An 18,929-nucleotide genomic window follows, 5' to 3' on the forward strand; every position below is an offset into this window, starting at 1 on the left:
TTTTTCAATTAAAAAAGAAGTAGAAAATCTGTGATGATCAATTTGGCTATCACAACCATAAACCATCAAATTTGTTCCCAAACCAATAACGCCATAATTTTTAATAGAGTCGTAATGTAAGTAAGACTTTATTACATTAAGTAATAAAGTTACAGAAAATGCTAATGTTTCTTTGTTACAGAAAATGCTAAGAATAAAAGCTTTTATTGCAGGGGTGGGGGGGGGGGGCTGGAAGTGGAGGTACCTTAGCAGGAAGGGGGTGGTTCTACTGGGTATTTCCAAACCACATTCCGCTGCCCCTCATGCTTTGGGACGGCCAGGTTCATAAAGATACCATCTGGGGAAGCCAGTGGTACTCATCAGCCCTTTGCATCTCTCAAGCATATTAGGGCAGGAAAGAAAGATCTAGAAGCACTGCCCATAATATAGCCTCCTCAGAGCTCCCCACCAAGGGCAGAAGGTGGGAAGGCACATTTACAGCAGTTGGGAGTTACAAACATGGGCCTCAGAGTCCAGCATTCCTGGTTCAGTCAAAGCTCTGCCTGTGTGGTCCTGGGCAGGCACCTTCTCTTCACCCAGGAGATGGGGCAACAACAGTCCCTTCTTCACAGGGTGGTTGTAAAGATACTTGGTGACAGCGATGGACACTGTGGAGCACCAAATCTATCATATTATGTTAGGAGTAAGCCAGAAACATGAGCTATTAATTTTATTTCTTGTAAAATGTTTCCTCCCTAAAATGTAATCCTGTATATATCAACACGGCAATTCAGGTTATACCCTTTTACAGGTTAGGATATGATATTCAGAGCAGTCAAGAAACTCATCTAGAGTTACACAGCGAGTAAGTGGCAGAAACTGACTTCAGGATCTCCCTCCCTCCCACCCTCCGTCCCTCCGTCCCTCCGTCCCTCCGTCCCTCCCTCCCTCCCTCCCTCATCTATCTATCTCTCCTGTTCTCTCAACACCACACTGTCTGTAGCCTTGAAAACCACCAACAATAATCCAGGAAATAGAGAAACTGCCCTTTGGCTTCAAGTCTCACTCGCTCACTCAACCAGTATGACAAGCACTGTTCCCAGCGCTCAGCACACACATCAGAAAACAAAACAAAGACCCCTGCCCTAGGACCCTTACTATCCATCAGGAAGGAGAAAGCACCATTAGAAAGAATGATTAAATGAATTAATTAGAAAGTGAAAGGTGCTTTGGTTAAAGGGTAAGAGGATCAGAAGAAAGAAGAGCAGTTTGCAAGTTTGTCATTTTATCCGGCAAACATTTGTTTACTTATTTTGCCTTTATAAAACAGCTTGGAGATATATTAGACAAAGAATGTGCATATTTCATGTCTACAATTTGATGACCAACAAGCACTTATTGAGTATCTTTTATGCAGAGAGCAATGGAGGAGTCGGCAAAAATATAACGAGGACGATTGGGTCCCTGCATTCAAGAAGTCAACATTCTCCCTCATGAGATGCATTCATAGGAAATTTCATGTACCGTAGGACATGCTGAGCGCTATGCCAGAGGAAGCAGAAATCCAGAGTGGAGATGGGGACTTTAGCAGAGAACATCAAGAATATGTTAAAAGGAATATAAAGCATTAGGGATGGTCCTTCTTTGGTTGATGAGATGGTCTTAGATGAGAGGGAGGCAATGGGGAGCCACTGAAGAGTGTTGGGTAAGAGAATAGCCAAAACACTACTTTAGGAAAATTAATCTGGTGGTACTGAGAGAGGAATGGAAGAGAGGAGAAACCAGAACCATGGAGTACATGCAGGAAACTCAGAGGAAAAACACAGTGCCATTCAGGGAAAAAAGAAAAATGTCTTTTTCTGCAACTAAATTGTTGTATCATAAAAATGGTTTTAATTTTATTCCACAGTGGGCTGTAAAGAGGCAGCTAAGAAACGATTGCAGTCAAGTTAATCAAAATGAAAATGTAATGTTAAATCCTACTGCTAGCTGATGTTGTAAACTCTATCAAGAGGATACAGAATGATTTTTGAAGCCATAAAGTAAGAAACCAAGGCCTATTTTTGAGCTTATGTCTTTTTAATTTTTTTAAACAGCTGAAGCATGTGCCTGCTTTAGGCAAAAAAAAGTTTCACAAAAACTGTCTAGAAATAAAACTTAATATAATCACTTAAAATATCCTAGGGTAGGCCACAAATAGAGAAATTACATATGAATTCATAAAGTAAACAATTTTTGTGATATAATTATCCCGTTGCTTAACTGCTATGTATAACACACTAAACTTATATATTTAGCTCAATGATGTAATAAGTCTAAAAGAATTGTGTTAAATTCCAAAATATGGTAATGCCATCCTGAAATTTCTCTGCATCCAGCATGCTTCCAGGATATACTTTGTCTAGTTTGAACTTGACCTCTTCAACATTGTCTTACATACCTGTTAAAATCATTTTTAATGCTACTAAAACTGAACTCTATGAATCCTTCAAAGTAAGTCTGCTTAAAAAAAGAAGAATCGAGCCTGGCTGGAGTAGCTCAGCTGGTTGGGGATCACCCTGTGCACCGAAAGGTTGCCGATTCAATTCCTGGTCAGGGCACATACCTGGGTTGTGGATTTGATGCCCAATTTCTCTCTCCCTCCCTTCTTCTCTTTCTAAGTATGTCCTCAAGTGAGGATTTAAAAAAAGAATCTATCTCAAATTTTAAAGTAACTATTTATTACCTGGACATGCACAGATTCTGCTTGTTTGGCTGCTGGGCCAATATAATCTGAGTTACCTTTTCAATCTCTCCCTGTTACCTTCTCAGTTTTTCCCCTTTTAGATTAGCTGTAACTGTAGGAGTTAATCAAAGTTCCACCTTTAGTCTGTTCACCTTTTCTCTCTCCTTGACCATCTTATATACCTCTCAAAGATTTAATTAGTTACAGACAATTCCCAAATCAATGCTGCCAGTTACTAATTTCTATACTGAGCTGAGAGTTCAGACTTGACCCTCTGCACATTTCTACCTGGATGGCCCCTTGTGACTCATTCAGGCATCCCAGGTTCATTCCACAAGCACTTCTTGAAGAGAAGTTGTAAACCAAGTATCTGCTCTCATGGATCTGACCTCTTGGCTGAGTTTTCAATCTCCTGTTCTTCACTCTTTCAACTTATGTAAATATTGCTGCAGATAACACTTTTAAGAAAATAGCACTGCTTATCTTTTTCTTCTGTTCACATCTGCCTTCACTGATCCCCATTCATACAGAATGAGATCTTAACTCCTTGGTCCAATGCTTAAGGGCCCAATGATCTAGTTCCAAAGGGTCTATGATCATATGTCCCCACACCACACATTAGGGCCCAAAGAACATGTTCTCTGTCCACATACCCCTTTCTCTCTCTCACATATTTGGGCCCTCTCCTCACTTTCTTTCATTTGCCTAAGCCTTTATCTCCCAATCCCTACTCACCCATTACTTATCCTACTCAGTCTTGAAAGACCAACTCAAATGTCCCCACGAATGTCTTCCTGATACGAATCCTTAACATTTTAAATGGAAACTGCATTGATCTTGTCACTTTGCTTATATTCTATGATAAATTTATAGATTTCTTTTACAGCTATGAGCATGAGGAACTCAGCCTGACTTTTTAATGTTTATCTATATTTAAATAACATTATAATAAAAATAATTTAACACTATGGGAATTACAAGCAATTTTTTTCCCTTTTAAAAACTTTCCTTGTCTATATATTCGCCAAGTTTGAGAAACACAGTTATTGAGGTTAAGGAACAAAGATATTCAAGATCATAAATGCTGTTGGATGAGATCCTCTCTAAACTATCTCTTCTTACCAACAACCACCGCGAAGCAATGAAACAGCCCTGAGTCACTGCCTCATGGTTTTGCTTTAATATTCTAATATAATACATTTATCTTTATTTAGAATATTTCCCCCTACACATTGAATCTTATGGTTTTTATTATGCTAAACTATTTTAGCTTTGTCTGAGCTATAATTAAATTCATTACAGTTGAATGTATGAGTTAGTGCATAACTACAGTACCTTTACATATGAATTAATTAGAATGGGTCTGAATCAGTCCATGTGTTGTGATTTTTGGCAGCTAATAAATTTAAATGTTTTTGACTTTCCACATTTGTGTCTCCTTGTTCTTGGTGGTGTATTTCACACCAAAGTAAAGGGCTCAGTCAACAATTCGGGGTGGTATCTCTACAGGTGTGCGCTTTGAATCTTTTCAACTCCTAGAACTCCTGACTTTCCACTTTGCACAGAAAATACATAATTTTATCATGCCAGTTTATTTTTTAAAGCATGCTTTTGTCCCCAATTTGTTTGGTTTCTTCTCAGCACATTGGTAGGAGCCTGTCTATGCCGGATACTTGCATGTTTGCTGACTGATTAATAAGGCTCCATTGAAATAATTTGATTTATTACATGTGTAATGAGAATCAGATTTACTGAACATGGTAGTGTTTTTATGTTATGAACATAAACTGTTCCTTATGTCATAGCTAAATCTATCAACAATGGAAAAATTAATAGGTCCTGTGATATCTGTGTTCTACTTACTACAAATCTAATGTAATGGTTGGGCATTGTTTTACTTTACCAATGTTAACAGGAAAGCTGGTCAAGTGATAACATTTTACTTGTATTTCCTCATTGTTAATAAATAGGGCTGTTTAATTTTAATTATGTGTTTACTTGACCTTATAATCCTTTCCAAGTAGACAGGAATCCTAGTGAGTTAAATACTCAAGCCACTGCATTTCTCCTACAATGTAAACTTTTTTAAAAATACCTTCAATGTCAGGGGCTGACCACCAGACAGGATTCCTTTCCTTTCCGACTCCCCTTACAGCTCAGTGGTGCCACACCACCGAGTTCTAACCGAGGCAGTGTGAGCAGAAATGACATTTCCCACTTCCTGTCCTGGCCTTGCCCATGAAAACTGCCCACAAGCCATTCGCTGTGCTCTCTCCTCAGCCAAGGGCTGAATATTGATTCCCAGGAAGACCTTGGAACAAGCTGAAGATAGCACAGCTGCCAGCAGTCTGGGTTCCTTAATTAATACATAGTGGAACAAACCGCCTGCCCATGCCCTGACCACACACCGAGCTGGGATGTGAGAAACACACTTGGACTGGGACATTACGCCAGCGATGTGCTGTAGTTTTCCTGTTTGGTTTCAGTAGTTAGACTACCTTATCCGAAATATCTCTGTGCATAGCCTCCAACACCAGCAACATTTCCCGATTATAATGATCACAGAGGTTTTGTTACAGAGGCTATTCTTTCCAAGTACTCTTCATAAATACAAACTTACCTTGAATTTGCAAAAGTAGCTGAAACTAAAAATTCTTCTCGTTCTTTTAGTTACATTTCATCCCATAAACTGAGGGGTATAATTAAATGCTATTTAATTAACATCCTCAAACATTTTCAATGTATGAAGTCCTAGTTATTTTAACGTCTCCCAAACAAACAATAAATATTTACTGGGAGAACAGAACATGGTACTATGATAATATTTCCTTGACCTAAAGAACCACAATCCAAATGGCATGGTGAGTAAAGAAAGGTTATGTAAGGAGAAGAGGCAAAGGAGGTTAGGAGATGATGTCACAGCAAATGGCTCTAAGGCAGTGAAAGAGCAATCCTGGAGTCATGAAATTAAAATGCTATCTGCAACGAAAAAGCAATAAGGTGTCCCAAGAAGGAAGTATTAGCAGGAGAGAAAAATCCTGAAAGAAAGTTAGCAACTAACTAACTAAAATAGGAAGAAATTATAAAGCGATCAGGAAGAATGTGGTTACAGGAAATCATTAAAGCACAGGTAATAAATTTTGAATTCAATGGAAACTAAAAAAATTTCTTCAATGAGGAAAAAAGCTCTAGGAATAAGAAATGATGTGGCTTTTAGCCTAATGATTGAGGTATTATAAGAAAGTGTAGGACTGAAGAGGAAGGGGCAGACATGGGTATCAATCAAATAAAGGTATCTGAAGACACCAGATAAGAGCTTCTCAGAAAGCATATAAGGGGTAAAAAAAGATAAAGCTTCTGGCACAGATGCCCTCAATGCAAAGGAGAGAGTGTCCTAAATCTAGGAGACACATGAATAATTTTAGCATCCTAAAACTCACCTATAACATTACCCTATTCCAAATGTTGAACAGAATCCCCCAATGACAGGCACACGCATGCATTTCTTTTTTAAAAATTTATCTATTTTAGAGAGAAGGGAGAGAGAGGCATCAATTTTTATAAATATATCTTTATTGATTTCAGAGAGGAAGGGAGAGGGCAAGGGAGAGAGAGAAACATCAAAGAGTGAGTCATTGATGGGCTGCTCCAACTGCAGATGGAGCCTGCAACCTGGGCATGTGCCCTGACCAGGAACTGAACTTCAATCTCCTGGATCATAGGTCAATGCTCAACGGCGCACTGAGCCACGCTGGCCAGGCGAGAGGCATCAATTTGTTGCTCCACTTGCTTATGCACACACCTGCATTTCTATATTCATCTACTTCAATAGGATAGTCCATTTCTAGGCGCTGCCATTTTATGAACACTAAAACATATCTTAAGGTACAGAGAAAGGGCTGGGGCGGGGAAGCGGGGCCGAGCTATAGACACCAGCACTGCTGGAGCTTCGCCGCTGTCCAGGTCTAACAATGGGAACCTACCCGCTGTCGCAAGTCCCACCCTTCCCTCAAGGGCTCAGCCTGAGGGGAAGCAGTGGTTCTGACCCCAATCTACACATTCCCTGTAATCAGTAGGGGACTTGTAAAAGCTCCAATGGCGCAGGTGGGGGTAAGGTCCCACATCAGACCAGTGAAATCAGAATGTCTGGGAGTGGGACCCAGATACCCACGTGTTCTGAAATTTCCTCAAGCGTCCTAATGTGCAGCTGGGGGTTGGAATAAAACTGAGGCAGTCAAGAGTGAGGGCCCTGAGGCTTCACCCCACCAGGTGACTCAGTTCTTGAACCTGCTGTGAGAACGGAGTGGGATAATACTTAAGCAATTACTTAGAAAGTGTTAGCCACATACTAAGTGTTATTACTACTATTGTCCTCAAATACCTCAGGTCACAGGATTCTCTAACGCTACTAAACTTGCACAGCACTTGTCTGCTTTTTTTTTTCATTCTGTAGTAATTATAAATTATCCTGTTGTTTAACATTGAATACATATACATTATATTTCTCAAATTAGACTGTGGCATTCCTGGGAGTCAGGGACTTTGTAGCCCTCTTTCCCAAGCAGGGTCAATCACCCATTGATGACAACTCAACATGGCCATTTCCCCCTATTTAGCTCCCACAAATTGATACATTTAACTATCAGGTGACATTAAAGATATTTTCCTCCTTTTTTGGTTTTCTATGTTGCAATAAAAAAATAAGAGAGATTCTAGTTTCTAAGACCTTTTTTCCTATTTAAACCATTAAAAAAAAGGCAGGTTATTATTTCAGACTAATAGGAAGCTTTTCATCAAGAATGACTATTTGCTTTACCATATAACTTCTAGCAGGTTTTTTTTTAAAAAAAATTATGATTCACCTTTAACTAGAAAGTGGCAGAGACTAGTGCTGTCCATCAATATCTCACTCACTCCTCATCCTCAGTAATTATTCCCTATATTAGCTGGAAGCATGGCTGTCCAGAATACAGAATACTTAGCAATTGTGTATAATGTGACTAAGACATAGACAATGAGATGTAGTAGAAGTAGTATGTGCAACTTCCAAGATGTATTCCTTAAAAAAATATCTTGAATATACCACAAAGTCTACTGACTGAGGTTGACAATTCAGTGGTTTTAGTATAGTCACAATGTTGTGCAGTCATTACTGGAACCTAATAGTAGAACATTTCTATCACCCCAAAGAAACCTCATACCAATGAACAGTCATCCCCCCTACTTCCCCACCCCAAACTTAGGCAACCACTAATTTGGTTTCTGTGTCTATAAATTTCTGTATTCTGGATATTTTGTATAAAAGAAATTATAAAATATGTGACCATTTGTGCCTGCCTTCTCTCACTTAGCATAATGTTTCAAGGTCCATCTATGTTGTATCATGAATCAGTCCTTCATTCCTTTTTATGGCCAAATAATATTTGATTATATGGCTATCCCATGTTTTATGATGCTGGGCATCTGGCTGTTTGCAGTTTGGGCAGTTATTGAGTACTGCTATGAACATGTGTGTACAAGTTTTTGTGTGGACATATGTTTTCATTTTTCTTGGAAGGGATGGAACTGCTGAGTCATATGGTAACTCTAAATTTAACTTTTTGAGAACTCCCAAGCTGTTTTCCAAACTGGCTGCACCATGTTATATTCCCACCAGCAACAAATGCACGTTCCAATTTCTTCGTATACTCTCCGACACTTATTATCCATCTTTTTTTAAAAAAATTATTTTTTAAATATATCTTTATTGATTTTGGAGAGAAGGAGGGAGACAGAGAGAGACAGAAACATCAATGATGAGAGAGTCGTCACTGATCAGCTGCCTCCTGTATGGCCAGGACTGGGGATCAAGCCCGCAACCCGGGAATCGAACCACAGTCTCCTAGATCCCAGGTTAATGCTCAACCGCTGAGCCATGCCCGGCTGGGCTATTATCCATCTTTTTAATTATAGTCATCTTAATGGGTGTGGAGTGTGCCTCACTGTGAACTTGATTTGTATTTACCTAATGAATAGTGATGTTATATATCTTTTCATGGGCTTATCTGCCATTTGTATTTTTGGGAAAAATGTTTCTTCAAGTCCTTTGCCCAATTTTAAATTTGGTTATTTGTCTTTATTGTCATAAGGGGTTTGTGTATATTCTGAATACAAATTTCTTATCAGATGTAAGATTTACAAATATTTTCTCTCATTACATGGACTGTCCTTCCACGTTCTTGATAGTGTCCTCTGAACTATAAATTACTTAAATTTTGATGAAGTCAAATGTATTTTTTCTTTTGTTGTTTCTGCTTTTGGTGTCATATGTGAAAAACTGTTGCCTAACTTAAGGTCATGAAGATTTATGCCTGCATTTTATAGTTTTTAGCTTTTATATTTAGGTTTGTGACTTATTTTGAATTCATTTTTGTGCACGTTGTGGGTTCCAACTGTGAATACCCAGTTGTCTACGCACCAGTGGCAAAGACTACTCTTTCCTCATTGAATTATCCTGCCTCTCTGTCAAAAATCAATTGATCATAAATGTAAGGGTTTATTTCTGGTCTCTCAATATTCCATTGTCTATGTATCTATCCTTATGCCAATACCACAATGTATTAATTACTATAGCTTTGCAATAAGCTTTGAAATTGGGAAATGTGAGTCTTCAACTTTGTCCTTCAAGTGTTTTTTTTTTTCTGGGTCTCTTGCACTTCCATATGAATTTCAGCATTGGTTTGTCAATTTTTGCACCCAAAAAAATAAAGCTGCGATTTTGATAGTAATTGTGTTCAATCTACAAACCAATTTGGGGAGTATTGCCATCTTAACAATATTAACTCTTCTCACCCAAGAACATGGGATGTCTTTCCATTTATTTAGATCTTTATTTCAATGATGTTTTGTAGTTTTCAGTGTGCAAGTCTTGAACTTTTGTTAAATTTTATTCCCAAGTATTAAATTCTTTTGGATGGTATTAGAGATAGAACTGTTTTCTAATTTAATTTTTGGAGTGTTCATTGCTAGCACAGAGAAGCACGATTGATTTTTATATATTGATCTTATATTGTGAAATCTTGCTAAACCTTTTTGTTAGTTCTAATAGGTTTTTTTTTGTAAATTCTGTAGGTTTATGTCATCTGTGAACAGAGATACTTTTACTTTTCCCTTTCCACTTTGGATGCCATGTTTTGTTTTTGTTTTTTTCTTTTTCTTGCCTAATACTATTGGCTAGAATCTCCAGGACAATGCTGAACAAAAGTAGCAATCAAGATGTATCTTTGGAGAAGCTGTGCTCCTCTTTTCTCTCTTTATTCTTCTGATATGTGGAGTGTGGGAGTGATTACTAGAACTGAATGGTAGTGGCATCTGGGACTCTGAGGGAAGCCAGACTGGAACTGAATCCACGATATAGCAACAAGTGAAAATAAACATGGGTTCCCATCACCCTGGGCAACATACCAGCCGAACTTGTCTTTTGGTCTCTGTGACTTGAAGCTAAACTCGAGCCTAAATTAAAACAGGCGTATTGGAATAAAGTAAGAATTGTGGTGCCTTCATTATTCAACCAAAATAAATAAATTAGTTTCAAAAAAGAAAAGAATTTTTGTTTCTGATTTTTTTAAAAACCAATTTTATGAAAGGTGCCCATCTAAGGAAGTACTGTCTGAGCCTAGCTCCTGGTTGTAAAATTTGAACAATGTCTGGTATCTAATGCTGTGTTTTTTTACTTCAAAATAATTACACAGAATTTACAGGAAGCAGCACTCATCAATATTATGCTTCTGATAATTACTTTCAAGCTTCCTAACTAGTCTGTCATTGCAGAGGCTGTATTTACTTTTGCTAACTCAAATTTACTTCATAAAGACCAGAATATTACTCAAAAATTATTAAGAATCTTCAGTCACACATTTACCGTACCTAATTACAGATAAGAGTTATATGTTAACTCACATTTGGATGGTTAAATTCACATATATCATGAGCTTTGACTCTAAGCTATTTATGAAACCAAGTTAGATGCATGGTTCTAAATGGGGTAATATCAAGTATCCCCACTACAGACAGAAAAATAGTGTTTTTATATTAATGGCAAAAAACCATGAGGAATATGGATGAAACAACTTCCCTAGAATTTATCATTAACAGGAGAATTCAGTATCAGCATTAAGTACCTCAGTGATATCACATGGTGAGCACCATAGGAAGGAAAAGCCATTCCACAGCCTGAAGATTATGCATCCACTGGACCATTGTTACAAAGAATGAAGACCCAGTAACAAACTCTCATCTCCTCTACTGTGTCTCACTTTGGCCATGAACCTGCAGCATAAAAATTCTAGCGTAACTATGATTAGGAGCTGTTTCCAGAAAATGGGTAAGAATTTAAAGGAAGCAACTTAATTCTTTGGAACAGAATCTATAATAATATGCCAACCTAATCAGAAAGGATATTTTATTTGGGGAAACATTCTGATTAAATTAAGCCAAATATCTGCTGCCACAGCATGTTGACTAATCTAAAAGTCACTGCTAGTTCCTTCACTGACTGTTATTAAAAGTATTAAAAGTTTAGGGTGATAAAACAAATGCTAAGGAAGCATTTAAATCCCCATAGCACCTACCTACTTTGAGTGCATAAAAAACAAGGGACCCTTTGTCTCCCTTACTAGAACAATTCTTTAGGCCCAACATCATCTCTTTTCCTGCTCTGTCTGCATTCCACGAGACGCTGAGCATAGAGTAGGTGTATAATAAATGCTTTCTAAATGAAGAATCTTTGGTAGAAATTGGTGATTATTCACAAATAACTTTAAGTATAAATTAGACTCTCAGGTCTTATTCAATATTAAGGCTCTCAAGGAAAGCAGAGTACTTAGAAAAGGCTATTTTGTTGGACGCATACTCTATTCTAGGGCCCAAGGACTATAATCTTGGGTTCTAAGCAAGTGAAAGAGCTGTTGTGTTTTTACGTTTTATTGTTTACTGTGAAATCCCAACAAGAGCAGAGAGAAATAAAGATTAATTTCAACAAAGCACTAAGTGGTCATGAAGCCAAAGAACTTGGTGGTGAAATCAAAGCCGAAAGGAATAAATGAAACAGGAGAGAAAGATGTTTAAAGAAGAGAGAGAGATTAGGGATATATTATTACCTCTTTTCAAATGAATCCTTGGACAAAAGGACCCTTTTTCAACAGATTTACCAGGCACTATCCATAATAGATTCTTGCTGTATGAAACAGAAGTAAACCTACTTAAGTTTTAATACTGAACTGTACCTAATATTTAAAAGATAAGAATTCTATGCCAAGTAATTTTTAGAAAAACAGGTGAGCAAAAGCAGTATCAGTATTTCTGCAAACATTCAAAATAGAGTAAATCTCCTGGCACATACCATGGAATCACATTACTGGCAGGTGAGAGAGGGGCAAATATTTACGTAAGAAAAATACTCTTTGGCAATCCGATAAAAGACAGTATACAGACATTCCTCTCTCAATAAGTCTGATACATCTGGTGTGTCCTCCAGTGTTGGACAGTGAATGTAAGATGATACATTTGGTTAATGCAATGTATGCATTTACCACACTGTGTGAGATGTTCACACCATTAAGGCATGCAGAGACCAAGAGTAACTGAGAACCACAGAAGCAGGAAGGCACTGTCTCAGGCTCCTCCAGACACCAAGCTATGAAAAGGCAGACCAGGCATATTTCCTAGGATCTGCCCCTCCCTGCCCCCAGCTCTCTGCTTCCACTAATTCAAATGAATATATGATGGCTCCGCGTGTCAGGTAGGAGGCAGAGTGGGATCTCAGAAACAGCCTAGGGTTTGGAGCCAGATTTAGGTTTGAAATGTGGTTCTAATATTTATTAACTATATGACAATGGGCAAATTACTTAACTTCTTTGAGCTTCAGTGTTTTCACATTTTAAATGATAGTAATACTAACAGAGTGAAATGCTCGACCTCTCTCACTCCATCTTGCTCAAGCCTGTTTTGTTCTAAGATCTTCAGGCTAATAGCTCAGTCTTTCATACAGATATGCTAATAATTAGAGGAATTCTGCTTTTGGCCTGATTTTTACAAAAACAGACCCTTACCAGAAAATGCCTCTCCCCAGGAGATAAGGGAAGCATGTATTGTTTATCAAAGATCTGCAGGAGCCCCACCAGGCGTGGCTTAGGCCCTGAGTGTCAACCTAGGATCCAGGAGATTGGGGTTCGATTCCCGGTCAGGGCACATGCCCGGGGTTGCGGGCTCGATCCCCAGTCGGAGGCGTGCAGGAAGCAGCCGATCAATGACTCTCTCATCATTGATGTTTCTATTTCTCTCTCTCTCTCCTATGAAATCAATAAAGATATATTTAAAAAACAAAACAAAAACAAAAAAACTGCAGGAAACTCAGAACCAGACTCACATCAACTAGGTTCAACAGGCTAAGCACAATCTTCCTCCAACCCTGCTGGCACCCAGATGTCTATGGTCATCATCAAGCAATAAAACTTTCCTTACTCCAAACTCTGACATTTTGAGTTTTGGCCTTTTGAAGCACTGGGTACACTAACTCTGGCCTGGTAACAAGTTGGGATAATTGAATGAGAATAAGTATAAAGGACTCAGGATATCACCATGTATATAGAAGGCTCATGAAAAATGTACGCAAAATGAAACAAGAAAAAAAAATCACTTTGACATTTAATTCTCTGTACACAGGGCTATTTCCTAAATGCATAATCTGAGACATGGAATATTTAACTGGCTTGAGGAGAGGCAAAATGTAGTTTTGGGTGTTCTCAATTGTATTATGTGCACATACACTTTTTTAAATAAAAAAAAATCTATTTTAATGGACCAAAGTTATGTTGGCAGTTACAGACAAAAGGTCACTGTTTGCAAAGTTTAGATTATGTGAAGTTTAAATAACATTTTAAAGGTTTCACAGACATTGACAAATAAGGGATCGCACAGCCTGGCTTAACAAATGAGGGGGCTCCCCCCACCAAAATGTCAATGAGTTGTTATGTGAATGTAACCAAATGACTCAGAGTATTCTAAGTTTGCTCAGATAGACATATAGTTGGAATACAACTAATCACATATAAATACATTTGATTTTTTTCAGATGAGGGTGAAGAAATTCACCCTCATTAAAGAAATTCACCTGAATATTGTGGATGCATTAAAAATAAATATGGAAAACTTTCTACTCCATCCCATTCTCCCTTCCAGCTCTAATAAATAAATAAATGAGTGAATAAATCACTTTACAAATTATCCAGTGTCCAGAATGTTATTCCATTAACTTCATAAAAAGAAAGAATATTTTCTTCCATTTCATTTTTTTCCAGATACAAGAGAAATACTAGCTAGAGGGTCTAAACAGAATGAAGACTAAAATAGGATACCACCCATATATAACAGAACTAACGACCTGTGTTCTCCCTCCCCCCCCCCCCCCCCCCGCCCAAAATGAGACAATCAAAATGAGTTACTTTCTCCTTGGAGTGCTTACAGATTTCACTGGTGGGACTGTGCAGTCAACTGCTCCTTGTTGCTGTGTACTATGAACACCCCCGGCCCATCCCACACATCCTTCTGCTCTAGGTCCCAGTCCTACCTCTGCCATGGGGTAGCCACACATTGCTCTTTTGCTTGTTTTCTGCATGTGAAATGGGAATAACAGACCCACTGCAGTGGATAACGTGATAAACATATTCTGCAGCACAAAATAACATCACCAAGAATTATATCAGCGAAGTAAAAAGGAACAGAAACGTACATTTGCAAATGACTTTAAGTATGATGACACTTTAATAATATAAACAAGGAGAGATTAAGGCCTTCCCTACCTTCCCCAAGATGGTGAAACCTATCCCAAGCATCACAATGAGACAGGACCTTGAAGATTTGGCTCAGAGTTTTAAAAGAGAAAAGGGGAAAAGAACTTGGAGTCTCCTCAATTCAATGCAACAGTGGTTATTAAGGCAACAGATGGAAAATGTACTAAAGCTTGAGAGATGCTAGCATTGCAACTCTGAAGACCCATAACCAATATTAGCAGAAAGATATGGAGTGAGAGACACTGTATTAGTTTTCTGCTGCTACATAATAAATTACCATAAATTCAGCAGCTTAAATGTAGGTCAGAAATTTGGCATGGCATGGCTAGGTTCTCTGCTTAGGCTGAAATCAAGCTGTTGGCTGGCTGAGATCTCATGTGGAGCTCAAGGTCCTTTTTAAACTCATTTTTGTTGCTAGCAGAATACCATTGCAGTTGTAAACTGAAGTCCTTGTTCTCTCACTGTCTATTGACTGGAAACTACTCTTGACTTCTAAAGGCCACTCTCAGGGCCCCAGCTTATCTTGTTGATGGGAAACCTATCTCATGTTGAACCCCTCTCATGCTTTACCTCTGATCTCCTCTTCTGTGACTGGCCAGAGAAAATTAAATTTTAAATGGCTTGTCTGATTAAGTTGGGCTCACCAAGACAATCTCCCTATCTTAAAGTCAACTGATTAGGGACCTTAATTACACCTGCAAAATCCCCTTTGTCATATAATGTAACAATCTGGTGTTAATACCAGGGGATGGAGATCAAAAGGGCCATCTTAGAATTCTACCTCCCACAGACAGTAATATAGAAAAAAAGCCAGTTATTCCAGTACACAGCAGATACAGATTTTGAGTAGAATATTATGGGTAAACTTTGTGCTTATATAGTAACTTTCAGAGCGATCTTGTGTGTAAAAGCAATCAAAACCAATTTATACTTTAAGATATTAGGACATGATAACATTTGCTACCTTGCTCAAGTAAGAGTGCAACTCTGCCTTATTTTTAACATCTCAAGTAGGCCATAGTTCACTTAGACTCTGGAGACAAATAAAATATTATAATAAAATAAATTTGAGAAATGAATGCAGTCAAAACTTATTAGTCTATATTTAAAAATAAAGTTTTAAATAATTTCCAACAAATTCACTTGGCTTTTAAAAGTTAAGGATATAATTATCACAGCTTTAAATAGCTTTTGAAATTATTACTTTATATATGTGATGCTTAGGTCTCAAGGCTTCCTTGCTATGCTCCTTTGTATTTTTCAACCCTAGATAGGAGTGGGAAAGAAGAGAGGGAATCCTTTTTCTGAAAAGAAAAGAATTAGTCACTGAGATGGGGGAAATGTGCACTACCATTTAAACTCCATGCATCTCTACCTCCTGGATGGGTCCTGGGCATTGACTCTTGCTGAGCCCTCTGCTCGCTCCCTGGATTTCACGTTCCTCACCCTGAACTGCCATCCTGGTTGGGATGAAACCCACACACTCGCTCATCCATTCAAAAGGTCACCAGGAAACCACACACCTTTTGGGAGGTTTGTAAAGAACATTTCCATTTAAACTGCAAAGAAAGGAATCCAAAGCTGGATGCAAGAGAGCCACATAGCACTTAACTGCATTGGTTTCATAAGCACGAACAGTATGTGCTGTGGAGCTGTGTTCATTACAGACAGTCCGGCAACCTTGGGATTCCTCAGACTATTTCCACTTATACCGATGCTGAAGTTCTCTCCCCAGTGTTTATGCTGCATGTACCTATGTAGAGAAATATTTATAAATACTTCTGGGAAGATACAGAAACGGCATAAAGAAATGTTCTACCCAGTGTCCCTCAGATAGAAGGCAATTATGGAAGAGTTGCTATAGACAGTTTCACCAGTTCATTAGTTTGTCCTGAGAGCGGTTGTATTTAAGAGTTATACGTAATTGTCAAGCAGAAGCCCATCCTGAGCTCCAGATCTATATATCTAATTCCTTCTGGATATCACCAGCTGAACTCCCCACAAGAACTTGACTTATTACCTTTCCTTCAAAAGCCCCTACTCTTCCTGTCTCAGTGAGAGGGAGCTCCACCCTCCCAGTCAACCCAGCAGCCGTCATCAATAGCTCTCCTTCCCTCCTCACCTACATCTACCTCCTTGCCAAGACTATGCACGCCTACTGATTTGGAGGCAATAGAATGTAGTAAAGAGTGTAGACTCTAGATTTAGGTTGCCTCAGTTTACATACCCAAACTGCCACTTACTAGCTTTATCATTCAGTGTGTTATTTAATGTCTCTGTGCCTCAGTTCTCTCATCTGCAAAATGTAGATGATAATAATAGCATTTACTTCACAAGGTTATTTTAAGGATTAAATGAGTTAGTAAAACACAAAGCACTGACACCAGGAACCTGGTACACAGGAAGCACTCAATAAATCTTGGCTGGTATACTGTTACTATGATTTGAGCTCGGTATCTCTCAGCTCCATTCCCCTCTCTACATCCCCTCTGCTCTCGGCTTCATACAGTCGCCCAACAGCTCTTGGTAGGAATATTATAAGGGTGTCCCTGTCTGGATTCTGGCATCCTTCCAACGTGGCTTCCACTTTGCTGCAATTAGAGCAGTGCAAATCTGCTCTCATTATTACCCTGCTTGGAAATCTTCAATGGCCCTTCAATACCCAGAGAGAAAAAAGTCCAGATTCCATGGAGTACAGTAAGAAACCCTTCCTGACATGGCCACAGCAATCACACTGGATAAGTCTGAGGGATGGGAGGGCCAAAGAAGGGCCTGCAGACAGGGACTAGTACAGCCCCATGTGCTATCATCTATCTATCTATCTATCTATCTATCTATCTATCTATCTATCTATCTATCTATCTATCTATCATCATCTATCATCTCGGGTCTGCACGTTTTTTCTCTCAAGCTTATCCTGTTCCCGGAATGCCCTGCCCCCTATTAGAAACAGTCTAACATAACACTGCCTCCTTTCTCACTTTTATAAGAGTTCTGTTCTTCCTTCCTTTATTCAAAAGTCTCCCTAATGCTAGGATGGTCTCAAGTCCATCTGAGACTTTCCCAAGTTAGATGCAGGTTACCTTTCCAGCAGGTCATCCTTCAGCAACATAATACCAACAGAGCTGCAGGAGATTCTCTGCAGCAGCTTCCTTAAGGCCTCTCTCTGCTCCTCCGTACACTGTCCACGCTTCCTTCTGCCTAGGATGGTCTATTATTCTTTTCCATCTCCTAGCACCTCTTTCTTGGTGAAGTCTCTGCTGGTACATCCCTTCTGTTTTCCATCCCACAGATGGAACTGCTTCCTCCTTCTAATTGCAGTGACATTTCGTATTTGTGTGGCTGGGAGCTCAAGGCCTTGGTACTAATGCTCATTTCAGAAAGTCTGCTGAACAGATTCCTGTGTAACTGGCGCTCTGCTGCAGAATGTAGGCTCAAATTCCTCAAGTTCAGGATGAAGGCTCACCAGGTGACAGTATTTCTTACAGAATAGAATTCAGTATAAGAAAAGTTTTCTCAGACTCACCACAAAGGGATTCTGTTGTTACACTATCCAAAACTCAAGGTGTATTAATCTTTAGCAAAGACAGTTAGGAAAAATGAAATGTAAAAACGGGCCTAATCACATGAGGCAAATATTTTTAAAGCAACAATTCTGAATGAAACGGTAAAAATTAAATTTGGAATTACAGAATTTTGGAATGAGAAGGAAGTCTGGAGAGCCAACTGCCTTCACTTTATAACTGAGGAAATGCACACAAGGTCTGCGATCAGTTGGTGGCAACGGAAGACCAGAATCCAAGCTCCTGCGCGTCGGTCCTAAGCCGCTCTATCCCAGCACCCCGGGCGAAAAGGGAACAAAACCGCCTGTTCTACAAGTGGGACACTCAGATTTCACACAAGCGCATGTGCAGTTCACCTAAACTGTCTATCTCAATGTGGTCGCAAAGCCAACCCAGCCCAAGTGAATACTGTGAAAGAACAGAAAGACCAACAGCTGGCTTTGAAGTCTCCGTGCAGAGTCTGGATCCTGGCTCGAGGCTGGCTGTGCAAACCCAGTTAAGTCACAATAATCTCGGAGGCAGTTTTCTAGCTGAACTGTGAACAGTACCTCTTTCATAATTGTTGAGAGAATTAAATGAGAACACTGATGAATGTACTCTATGAATCGTAAATGTCACACAACTGCCAGATATGAATAAACTAAAATGCAAGGTATTAGTTTGCATTATATATATATACTTTTAGCACTGAAAACTAATCACTAGTTAATAGTTCTGTTTATCCTTATATCTTTCTCTCGCTCTCTCTCTTTTTTAAACTCTGGCACTTGCTCTGCTCTTTAGAATTGCACTAGCTCCTAAGTAAGGAAAAGAAAGGAAAGGAATTATTTGAAC

At 38.9% G+C, this 18,929-nt stretch overlaps 1 protein-coding gene across 2 annotated transcripts in view; it reads right to left on the reverse strand.

The window, feature by feature from the left end:
- The window catches only part of GAREM1 (GRB2 associated regulator of MAPK1 subtype 1), a 171,399-nt gene that overhangs the window by 111,569 nt on the left and 40,901 nt on the right, over positions 1-18,929 (reverse strand). The gene's annotated exons all lie outside the window — the stretch shown is intronic.

The sequence above is a fragment of the Miniopterus natalensis genome, chromosome 7 (genome assembly GCF_054644295.1).
Source record: "Miniopterus natalensis isolate mMinNat1 chromosome 7, mMinNat1.hap1, whole genome shotgun sequence".
NCBI classification, from domain to species: Eukaryota; Metazoa; Chordata; class Mammalia; order Chiroptera; family Miniopteridae; genus Miniopterus; species Miniopterus natalensis.